Consider the following 12,301-nt stretch of genomic DNA (forward strand, 5'->3'; position numbering starts at 1 on the left):
GAACACGCACAGCCGAGTGTCGACTATAGTCGACGGCCGTGATATGAACGCACACGGCCGAGCGTCGACTATAGTCGACTATAGTCGACTGCCAAGAACTTTTGCCTTATCTCTACAATTGCAGTGTTTACGTCCAGAAATACACATAAATAAGCTTTTCTCGTCAAAGATCTGTAAAAGAGCAAAACGGATTCACTGTCGATGCACGAAGTAGCATGCGAATGGTGAGTGCCGGCTGTGGGTACAATTTCGTGGCCGATGCGCGCCGTACCGAAGTGGTTAAGTACGATGTCGGTTTTTCAATCACTCTTGTCTGACTAAAATCTTCCTGTTCATGACTGCTATCTTATAAAGCATTGTATGTTTTATACATTTATATCGTACGAATAATAGTAGCGGGACATGCTACAATTTTGTTTTATATCTACATTTATAATTATTATGTTTATATTTATATTATATTTATATTATATTTGTATTTATTATATTTATTATATTTATATTATAAAAAAAAATAGATGAGATGGACAATTACTATGATATACGCGGAAAGCCTTCCAAATTTTCTATCACGAATGTTTTCGACCCTGCGGCACTGTTTTCGCTTTATAAATCCTGAAAATTATTTTTCGTCGCCTACTTCTCTATGCATTAAATTTACCAAAAATCGCTGCGATCCCATGATCATATTTTGTACAACGCGCTATGTAAAAGAATAAAAATATGAACAAACAGTTCATTTAGAATTGGAACGAAGACATTAGAACGCAATCATACGATTTAAAAATTATGAAAGTGTTTTTTTCGGGTTCCGTGTAACTACTTCGAAATGTTACGTTTTCAAAAAAATTTTGTTTTGTAAAAGTGTTAAAAGAGTGCTTAAAAGGGTGATTAAACGTTTTGACAATAAAAAGACGGACATCCGCGAACATAAAATCTCAAAACTCCTTCTCTTTTTACTCTAGACATTAAAAAGCCGTTTTTCAATTTCTCGTGATGGAATGGAACAACTTTCCGAACGAATTACATAATAAATTCGTTAAATTGAATCTTCCACCGAATTTACATGGAACAAAATATTTCATTAATAGCAATATTATTCGTGTTAGAAGAGAAAATCTTTGATATGACACGATTTTTTACGGTACACTCGGAACATTGCATTGCCGCACTTTGATCTCACTTGTCATTTTCCAAAGAACTATGACACGAACTATCCGGGATAAGGATCCAGGAACTGTCGAGGAATCCTTCCGGCATTTGTGCGAGTGTTAAGGGAAAAGTATTGGTCAAAAATTGCATTCATAGCGGACCAAGAGGTTCATCAAGGAGAGAACAGGTTCTCGAGGTTCGAGAGGACCCGTGAATGTCTTTAATTCCAATGGCGAGGGTATTCTTTGCCTCTCCATTGCACAGTTCTTCGGACTTTATATTATTCAACACATTGCCGTGGATCTCCGCATTGAATAAGGGAACTTTATATAGCAATAAAGCGACGTGTAGCGGGCCGGCCAGAAGCTCCGCTAATACATCAGGGATAAAGCGAAATCCTTCGATGAATAGCTTTGTCTCGGAGCCCCACTCGCAACTGATCCCATTAATTAAATCTTCAATACTCTTTAAATTGATTCGATTAATAGGAAAAATCCTTTCCGGCCAGATAAAGGCAGGTTTTCGCCGCAGTTCATTATGATTTTAATACGATTTTAATTATCACTGGCGGTAACGGTTCGTTCCGTACGGATCAAGCTGCCTGTTGGAAGGAGAAACAAAAAAAACACTTGGGATACGGGGTTAGCGTGGTCTTTTATACTTAATATTTCTAGGAGAGGATCAAAGCAATTTTGTAAAACGACGCGCAACTCTAATTATTCAATAACATTTCTTTACATTAATTAGCCTAGGAAGAATTAATTAAATTTATTTTTGATAATATCTTATTAAGCTTAAAGGAGAATCAAAGCATATCCAAACAATTTTAAACAAATGTGTATACCTATAACAATGTTTTTTATAAATTCTCTATATTTTATTTTTACAGGTAACTAAATTATATAATTTTTGCAATTTTTTAGCATCCTAAAGAATTATTTCCCAATTTGCAATAGTATTGCAAATACTTTCTTGTAACGTTGAAAGAATTACGACATTCTAGATATTGTATTCGTAACAATATTTTTCAGGAGAAACAACAATGATAGCAAGGTAAGATTACGTAAGAATGCAGTTACGCATGTTTAAAGAATATTATGTAACATACTGCACTTACAATTCGCGAAACGATTTCACGATTTTCGCTGTAAAAACATGTGCAACGAACCTTACGACGACAAAACCATTTTATCAGCAACAAATTACCTGACATTTCTATTCGAGCAACGCGCCGCTGTTTAACCCCTTGCAGTACTTTGACGAGTCCGACTCGTTATGGATATTACTAGTAATAAATAATTAAATATGGATGTTATTGTGTTCTTTAAAATTGGAATAAAATTCTAATCCCCTGATATTAATATTTAACCCTCTTGGCACCGGCCAAAAGAGTCTGCATCCGAGCGAAATGTTTAAAACTCGTTCGACGATGTTCGACAAAGTTTCGGAAAGAAATTGCAAGAATTTCAAAAAGCCTGATAAATAACAAATTCAAAAGGGGAGAAGGAATAAGAAATGAAATTGTTGTTTAATAAAAATAATAAGAAAAACTATCTTTCCAATAATAGCCAACAACGATATATCGTTGTTCGGTACTAATAGAAATAAATTCAGGCACGGAATAAACATTAATGTTCTGTTCCTTCTAAAAAATTGTGCCGATCGAATAATTCCTAATCGCAGCGACTGTGAAGAATATGGTACGTTAAAGGGTTAACCAAATATTGTTTCAGAGATCCGAAGTTTCAGACGATCGAAGCCGTCTGCGAAAAACACATCTCGCGAATAAACGAGGACGCGAAACCGATCGAACCGTCCTCCGATAACGATAAAAAATGACGACCGACAGTATTTCTTATCCCGGCGACGGAGTGTTAACGTCGAGTCGAATTTTCCAAAGGCAATAAAAAACTAAATAACAGAAGGGGAGGAAAGAAAATAAAAGCGCGCCGGCGGTGGTGGTGATGGTGGTGGTGGTGGCGGTCGGTCGGATAGGCGAGCACGAAAGGATGAGCGAGGTCCGTTTCGGTGACGCGAACAATAGAAGATGAGGAAACGGGAAAATAAACGGGGGAGCCGTAGGAAATTAGGAATGAGTATCTAATAACTGAAAAATGTGTCCTGGTATCCCGGCGCGCGGCGGGCAGAGAAGAACGTGCGGGGAAAGTCAATGAGGGGCTCCCACGGACGACGAGACGGCGCGCGCGGCCCAGGAATGAGAGTCGTACGAGAGGAATGACAATGGTACGAGCCATGGAGAGGGTTTAAAACTTCAACCCCTCGTGGAAAATTTACAGTGGGCTGGATCCAGCGCGTCATTAAACACGTTGTTTCATAATTCATGCTACGATATATCCGCTCCCTCGTATCGCAAATCCTTCTTTCCTCTGAGCTATTTCGCCGCCGAATTTCGAGGCTTCTCGCGGACATTTCACGGTGAATAGACTAACTGGTCGATTCCACTTTCGCAATTAGTCTGTCCAGAACAATTCGTTATATCCACCTTTTACCCTTGTTAATGTTCTACTAGACTGTACGAGTACTAGATGACAATAATAATGGCAATGATAGCAAAGACGCGAAATGGTTCAAACGCGATTCCAGCTGTACAAGATGATTTTTGTCCTTGTATACTCCATAATTATGTAACTAGTCGAGAAGTTTTCAGTTTTTGTACATGCTAGTTAATGTAATAAACTATACCATATTTAAGATTATACCAAGAAGCGATATTTTTCTAAGAAAAGATCAATTTGATTCAGTGAAAAGAAGGAAAAGCAGAAGAGAACTAATTTATTCTTGTTTCGCAACTATAGAACCAACAGAACGCTTTATTACACAAAGCTGCGGTAAGATTGAAGGTACTTGTATAATTGAAATCCTAGAATATACTTATATATTACGCGTATTTTAATTGCATACTTATACGTATAAAGAAAACTTTCATACGTCATCTCATTGCAGAAAGAAAATAAAAAGTGCTTAGATCTAGTTCTTACCAGTTAATTCGCACTTTAAAGTAGCAATTTACTTCATCTATACTTAATCATTCTTTGCTAACCTCAAACGTTGAGCGGTGATTGTTAAAACAATAATTAAAAACATGAATTACATCGCATTAATAATTAGTGTTAAATTGAAATGTAATTGAAATTCTATTTCAATTCTATATTGTAGAATTATATTTATATATTGTGGAAATACTATTTTGCAATGGCAATAGAGGAATAAAGTAGTATAATAGTTAACTGTTACGTTAATTGTAGATTAAATAACTGACTCGAACGATTATCCAATATACAATTAAATGCTTAATTTAATGATTACTTTGATTTAACCGTTGATCCTTAATTGCACGAAATGCTATTTAATAGCCTACCCTACAGTACCACAATTAAAAGCAAACGTGCGCAGTGAATTCAGTAAGTACAGAATTTGATTTAAATCTAATTTTGTAATTGTATCACAGAATTCAATAATTCAGTTATCTATTTGTACACGTCATAACTTTTTACGCGCACATTTATTTTATTCTATCGTTCTTCTTTTCTGAACTCATTTTTCCTGTTACATGTACGCATTAACAAAATTATCATCGCCGTATCATTATTACAATTAATTGGTATATTTTGTCAATCCGCGAGCATATCATAGAATAGACGGTAGCATCGAATACGGAAAACGTTTAGAAGAAACTCCGAGCAAAAATAGCCCGCGCGTCTAATTTGCAATTTACTTGGCGCGACGACTTCGCGAAAGCAAGAAAATCCGCAATCCCGGGGACGGTTGCTCAGTTAGAGTGGCAAAGTTTGACTTTGTTTCGAGTTCATGGTGGAATCAATGCACAGGAAAGTTTGTTCCGCCCACAGGGAAGTTAATTTCATTTCATTGACAAGCAGAAACAGAATCGAATACGATCCAAGTTTCGGCAGGTAAGAAACCACTCTTAAAGGCACGGTATCCGCTTACAGGGCCCGTCCGTCCAATTGAATGTTTTACGACTTTACCTTGTTAAATGTCTCTCCGGGCACGGGTAAACCCGGGACTCGTCGTGTTTTTTGCGAATGTATAATTTTCCTCGTTTTCTGACCCGCGCCGTGGCAATTATCAATGTCTCGGAACTCCTCGAGACCGTTTGCAGTCCATTAACACCGGTGAAAAACCCATCCGGTCGCAAATATCAAACGAACTGCGAGCAAGCGTGTGACTAAAATCGGATGACAGTTTCCTTGCGAAAAGCTAACAGTAACAATAATCGCGTGATTTCAGAGCAGACGTCGGGTTAAAAGTTCGTACATTTGTTCAGAATTGGGCGATAAGATAAAGAGAAGCGAAAAGATTTGATTGAAAAATTTTGCTGAAAGTTTAAAAACCGATTTTTTGACCGCGCTGATAGCTTTAGTGTTAAATAATATTTTATAGTAATATTTTATAACCTTGACATAACCCTAGCTGGAATGTTTTATAGAGCGTATCTCTCTGTGCTCATAGATGGAGACACGGGACGAACTTAAAATGGAATGACCATCCTTGCCAAGCTGCAGGTGCGAGCAAAAGAAATCGATAAGATATCGATAGTGAAACCGTGACGGCATTAGATCATCGAGGAGGTCTATCGCGCGAATTGAAACACAGTAGAGCACTTTCGGCTTTATAGCGACCATTCTCCGGTTTACTCACTCCCGAATTGTTCGAACAATACAGTGGAAAACATCGAACGCGGATGGGACGCGTGCGGATAGTTTATTCAGCGTACGTATGAAATGCTCTTTGGAAGTCTCGCCAATATCAAGAAGTGATCAAAGGAAAAAGTTACTTAATCGTGCAAAAACGCGAACCATTAATCGCGCACCACTGCAGATGTTCCAATGATAGCCCGGAGAGATCTTGAGCATTTTCTGTCTTTTTATCAGGAGCACGATTGTATCGAAAAACAATATTCCGGTGTACAGTAACGCTAGATTTCGCGTATAGCTACTTAACTTAGTTGATAATTATAAACTCGACCAACTTTGAAAATGCTTGGTTGAATTCATCTGACAGTGATGCTGCTTTTGTTTCATCTTTTCTTATTTTTCTCATAAATGCATGTCTCTATTTCTGTGTTTTTCTCATTTATCAAATATTATTTATCCATAAAAAATGTTATGCTTTAACAAGAAACACGTTACACTGGCAAGTGTAGTCGTGAATTGTGCCGCGTTCATTCTACTAACATTGTTGCACACCGTGTGCACGTTCAGATTCGTTTGCTACCCATTTGTTTATCACTGCGCGTTGTCGATCGGTTTGCGCAACGAAAGTATAGAAAATCAAATGTGGTTATGGTACCAATAAAGAGAGAGAGAGAGGGGGAGAGGGGGAGAGAGCGAGAGCTACAAATTGCGCCGATATCTCTAATAACTGTGACAAGGTTCCAGCAACGTTTCAGCTGCCGTGTACGATGGCTGCGCAGCTTTGCAAAGCCACTTTAAGGACGATATCGGAGGACAGGGGAGTCCATTACGAAGAAGTTGTGGTTTACATTGCCTCATCAGGAAGTCGTTAACCTAGCCCACCGACACCTTCTGCCCTCCGCATTCACCCGCCCCTGTGATGTCGCTCACCCTTGCACCCTTTAGTTATTCCCCGTGAGTAAGAACTTCTCTCCGTGGGCCTGATAGAGACCATCCAGTAACGTATCCGGTGGAACAGCCCCCCATAAACCGACAGAGAAACTTTTAAGAGACCCCAGATAACTTCTATTTTTTGGGGAGATCCAGCTTTCCAGCTATCCCCAAATTTACTTTGGCTTAATCTTCCGTGAGTTATCCAATTTATCTAAGAGATTGCAAATCCAACGAGATGTCCCGTTCTTTTCCTTTGAATTGCCCCGGAGGCAACTTGGAATGCAACTACCTATCGTTAAACAGAGAGCAGAGGTACCTACTATTTTCGTGAAAATTTAAGACTCGAACGGAGTTTTTGTCAAATGGAATTGGACTTGGAAGAGCTACTTTTTAACGATCAGTAAAAACAAGCTTAACCTCTTGTTGTATTTTGAGGAATCTGATTCTTGCTGGAGATTTCTAGAGTGTAAGCTCTTAGATATGAATGTTATTTATGTTAGACTTTAATTTCATTACCAAAAAGGGTTTCAGGCTATGGCTTATACCTTTTACTAGCGAAGAACGATATAACATTGTTGGCACTAAGATAGTGAAATAATTCTGTAGTTGATAGAAGATGCATCGTCCAAACACTAAATCTCTTGACAAGAAATTAGCCTATCAGAAAAAATTATACTTAAGATATCTGTAAGTTAAAAATCTTATTAATTACTTTATTCTAGTGATCACTCCGTCATGGTCAAATAAATAAAGTCACATGCCTTTAAGTGCAGATAAGCGATCTTAAAAATTCCCACATAATCAAAGTAACATAATTAACGAAGTAAAAATCTCACAGTGAATGGTATTTTAACTCATTTGCATTTTAAAAATCTTAAACAAAACCAATTTATTCGACTGTATCGCAATAGAAATGAACTTTGAAAACTAGTTAAAAGATTTCAGAGAAGAAAGCATTTGTGTGTAGAAAAATCATTTATAATTTTTCGTCGCGCACTTTTATTTAACACAACCCCTAATGGTTAATGAGGTTAAATTTGACTAGAACGTATCGTCTTATCAAAATTCAAAGAGTGGGGATGAAGAAATTTATTGAATTACTTCCGCTAAAAGTATTTTCGTAATATCAATGATTCTAGAATGAAAAATAGTCAAACTGGTGTTTTAACTGATGACGATACACGATTAGCGTTAATCTCCATCATAAGAACATTTCGAGTAATCAATCGCAAAACTTATCTAAACAATTATAAACAACCGACGCACGGAATTTGGTGGAAACGCGGGTTTGGAACATCGACAAAGTTAGTGTATATCCCCTTGATATTCAATCGGAAACACAATCGGCATCCTGTTTAAATGCCGTCGGACCACATGGATGGATACCTCGAGCCAAAGGGGATGAAACTTTCGGTGAAGTGAGCGCCATTGAAAGAAAACTTTCCGGCTTTGATCAGCGCCGGTTAAACCGACTGGGTTTCTGAATGAACCGCTGCAAGTAATTTAATACGTTTATTGTAAATGATTCCGGCGAAGTCTTTTTACATCGCGCAACCTTTGTTCCTATCGTCTTGTTTCAGTTTCTTCGTCAATCGACAAATGCTTTTAACGACTATCAATTTTCAGGATGGATTATACTTTAGAAGAGATTACTCTTTGTAAGAGATTACACTTTGTAAGAGATTGCACTTCGTAAGGGATTATCCTCTGTAAGAGATTACACTTCGTAACAGACTATACTTTATCACCCGAGCTTTAGATTCGATCAAATATGTTCTAATGTCAGATCACTATAAATCGCGTTGTTAGTCATTGACATGTTAAATGGAAAAGAGTTTTGTTTTATGTCATCGTAAATCGGTTCCTGCCATTCTCTTTGCAGCAATAATTAATCATTTAACAATTTTGTAATTTATAAATTCGACCTTTTTAATCATTAAAGATCCGATGTTGCATTATTGTAAGAAACAACTTTGTGGCGTTAGTTACATGCAAACGTAAAAATAAATCAAATTTTCATCACACTATAATAACCGGCTCTATCCTGTACGACTGTGTACCCCGTAATTTAATGCAAACAGTATTAACTAAAAACTCGTCCGGTGTTCGTAAACTCGAATCTCGATAATTTCGTAGTTGAGGGGGTTAGGTCGATAGATCCCCATGACCGAGATATTCCCTGTACGTGGATACTAGAGGAAAGTTCGGCGACGAAATCAACCGCAGGTGGGCCTCCCGAGGATTCCCATCAAAGAAAACCAAATTCTCGGCAAGTTTTATCGATGCAAATATTCTTTTTGATTTACACGTCGCCGAAACACATCACGTCAGACTTGTTGGCCCCGCGTACGGGAAACAACTGGCCCTGAGAGCGCGTCGGTGCCCATGGGAGCCACGCTTCGGAGATAACTGAATTCCAAACTCGTGCCCCCTCCCGACTTTCATATTTTTCCTGGTTATCACCCGCCACCATAGAAATACCTTCTTCAACGATGTCGTAAGAGATAAAGAATAAACAGCCGCTGAATAACCCGAAATTTATTGTTAATTCAAGTTTCACGAAAATATTAGTAGTTGATTTAACGCAGAACAGGCGAGCGCGTCGTATAAATTTCGTACGCGCTATTCGCGGGATCTCGAGCAGAGGTGAACCCCTTGCACTACGATCCCCTTCACGCAGCGTTGATCAGCACTTATTTATCCTTAATATTTTTAACAAAAGGACCAGACTATTTTTCTTTCTTTTATTGTCTTTGTGTACTTTTGTTTCTAAGCTTTGATAACAGAAGAATTTATTTTTATTTCGATGTAGAAAAAAAAATTGATAATTTATTAATTTAGTAGATCTTGCATGGAATCTGTATCACGAGTCTGGTTCGTTATAATAGTGCAAGGGGTTAACAAAAAGTTGAAAATTCGTGTTTTAACAATTTACCGACCGGTAGCCTATAAATCGGCTTTTTATAGGCTAACCAATAATTTGTGATCTATTGTTGAAGTAAAAGTGTTAGAATGTACTACTGTAAGCTCCCATATTATTATACAATTTTGTAAATATTAGATGCCATTCGTGATGAATAAAGTAAGTAAAATAGATGAAATAAGTATTGTTTAATGCTAATATTATGATAATTGAAAAATGTTAGTAGATTTAATTACCCTTAATGGCATAAATGGTCGAATGACCGGTCGGTAATGTGTTAAAAGTCACGTGTACTATGTATTAGGTAATTCAAAATAGGTGTTCTTAATCTCGTATATAATACAATGTACTGTGCGTCCGTCAGAAAAAGGCAAGGTGTGTGTTTACATTCCCACTTTTGCTACAGTTCACTGCCCCTTGTATGATCGCAGGTAGTAATCGTCTATTGGCTGAAAACGGTGTCGAATATCAACACTACGGTCCGCCGTTGATATTCGACACCATCTTCAGCCAATAGCTGATTATTACCTGCGATCAAAGGAAGGTCAGCGGCTTACAGTAAAAGTGGGGGTGTAGACACGCTATGCCTTCTTTTAATGAACGCACAGTACATGCGTAATACAAAAATTCGTGGACATACGTATATTTCGAATTAAACGGGCTAAAATTCGAATCTTAACTATAGGTAAATTATACTGATATTATTAATTATAGGTAAATAATTAACTATAGGTAGCTACTTAATCCCTTACGTTACGATTTCTTTTACAGTTACGTTGATTAGCACCGCTTCATTCGTAATCATTTCCTTAGAAGAATGATAAAATGTATGTCTCTTGTATATTTTCACCCATATTTATTCCCAAGTTTGAATAACAGAAAAATCAAATTTTATTTAAATTCTAAGGAAATATATAAAATTTATATTTAATAATGAAATCTTCGTGACGAGTCTGGCTCGTTGTTACAGTGCAAGGGGTTAAATACGCGTGAAGCAAGGACCTTTAATTTTGAGTATCTTTCTATACTTTGTGCAGAAAGTATTTCGAGCAGCTCGTACTTTTTCCAGTAGAGAATAGAAGTATTATCGGGATGCGTCTCGGACTCCAGGGAGATTACGAGCGCCCGAATTTTGTAAACATCGTAGAACTCAACGGGATATGGTATTCTTTCCGCAGCGTAAACTTTTGGCGAGTTTAGCTACGCCCTTTTGCTTCGCATTTTTATTCCGACCATCTTACGGCGCATCAGCGATGCGCAGACCTTCAAGAGAGAAAGAGGAACTACAGCGACGGTCGAGAAAGACAGAGCCAAGGCAAACGAGCCCTTACGTGCAGAGTGTGTACGCGTGCATGTATCTACGTACGCACACGTGTACATTGTACGTCGGTGTGGCCCCGTCGAATAAATATTCGCGGGCATGCCTTGCCCTCGCGCTGCCACGACACTATTCGCCTCCGTCTTCGGTCCCGAGACTACGCTGTTGCAACAAAAATCGTCGACCAATCAAAGCAATGACAAAGTACAGTAATGCTCGGTTAATGTTCACGGTGGCGACTCCACAGTTTTCTCTTTTATTTCACTCGTACGCGGAATGTTCTTCGTTCTCATCACAGAGATAATAAAGAAGCGAATGACTCGTGGATGGAGATGAATAAAATCTCTGTCTCTTCGAATAATGTTACAGCATTGGACCGAAAATGCAAATGTGCAACAGGCATTACTGTAACTTTCACTGTTGCGAAGGATTCTGTTATCGTTCCCAAACTTGGACGATGTTACGGAGGGAAGTCTGTATATATGTACATTTATTTTTACGCTTGCCGAGCTTAACTGGTTTTCTATTCATTAAAATATATTCTTGCGATTACAATTTATGCGCTCTTTGATTATTTTGAATTTATTCTTCGATAACGTGGATATCAAATGAATACGTGACATTAGGGGTTAAACAATCCATTAGAATTAGAAGAACGTAATCGAAAATGCCAAACATTACACCGAATCTGCATTCTCGAAGAGATCAATGATCATCGAAGAATCATGATAACCTAGTCTATCGTTTTCCTTTTTTTCGAGGAAGAACAGGTAGAGAAAAACACAAGCGTATACATGATTATCCGCAGCTTATTCACCGGATCTCCCTAAGAAACGTGTGTTAGAGTTTTAAACGGTTTTTTCGTCACTTAATCGTGGTAGCACCTGAAAGAGTCTCGAACGGGAGCCCCGTATTTTACTGTCGCAAGTCAAAACTCACGACGCGGTTGAAGTGAAATAATGCGCGTTCCAAGGTTATTTATGAGAACGCCAGGGAGGCAATGGTGCTGCCAGTACGTCCGGTGAATTGTAGAGGTACCGTCGGAGACGGAGAATTTGCTGGTCCGCCAAAAAAAGAAGCAGAAGAACGGGAAGAAGGGAACGAAGACGACGAACAAGACGACAACCACGATGGCAGAGCGGGAGCAAAAGTCTTTACGCTTTCGGGGCACGACTTTTTCACGGCTGAACGTTACAGTTTCCTGGTGCCAATTCCCAACGACTATTGAATCCTCTTCGTGACTCGAAAAGCGTTCGCCGAGAGAAGCCCGTATGTTATTTTCTCATTATTTCCCGACTT

At 38.3% G+C, this 12,301-nt stretch overlaps 1 protein-coding gene across 2 annotated transcripts in view; it reads right to left on the reverse strand.

Moving 5' to 3' along the window:
• The window catches only part of LOC144467780 (protein muscleblind-like), a 337,354-nt gene that overhangs the window by 113,911 nt on the left and 211,142 nt on the right, over nucleotides 1-12,301 (reverse strand). The window lies entirely within an intron of this gene.

Source organism: Augochlora pura, chromosome 3, assembly GCF_028453695.1.
Source record: "Augochlora pura isolate Apur16 chromosome 3, APUR_v2.2.1, whole genome shotgun sequence".
Lineage (NCBI taxonomy): Eukaryota > Metazoa > Arthropoda > Insecta > Hymenoptera > Halictidae > Augochlora > Augochlora pura.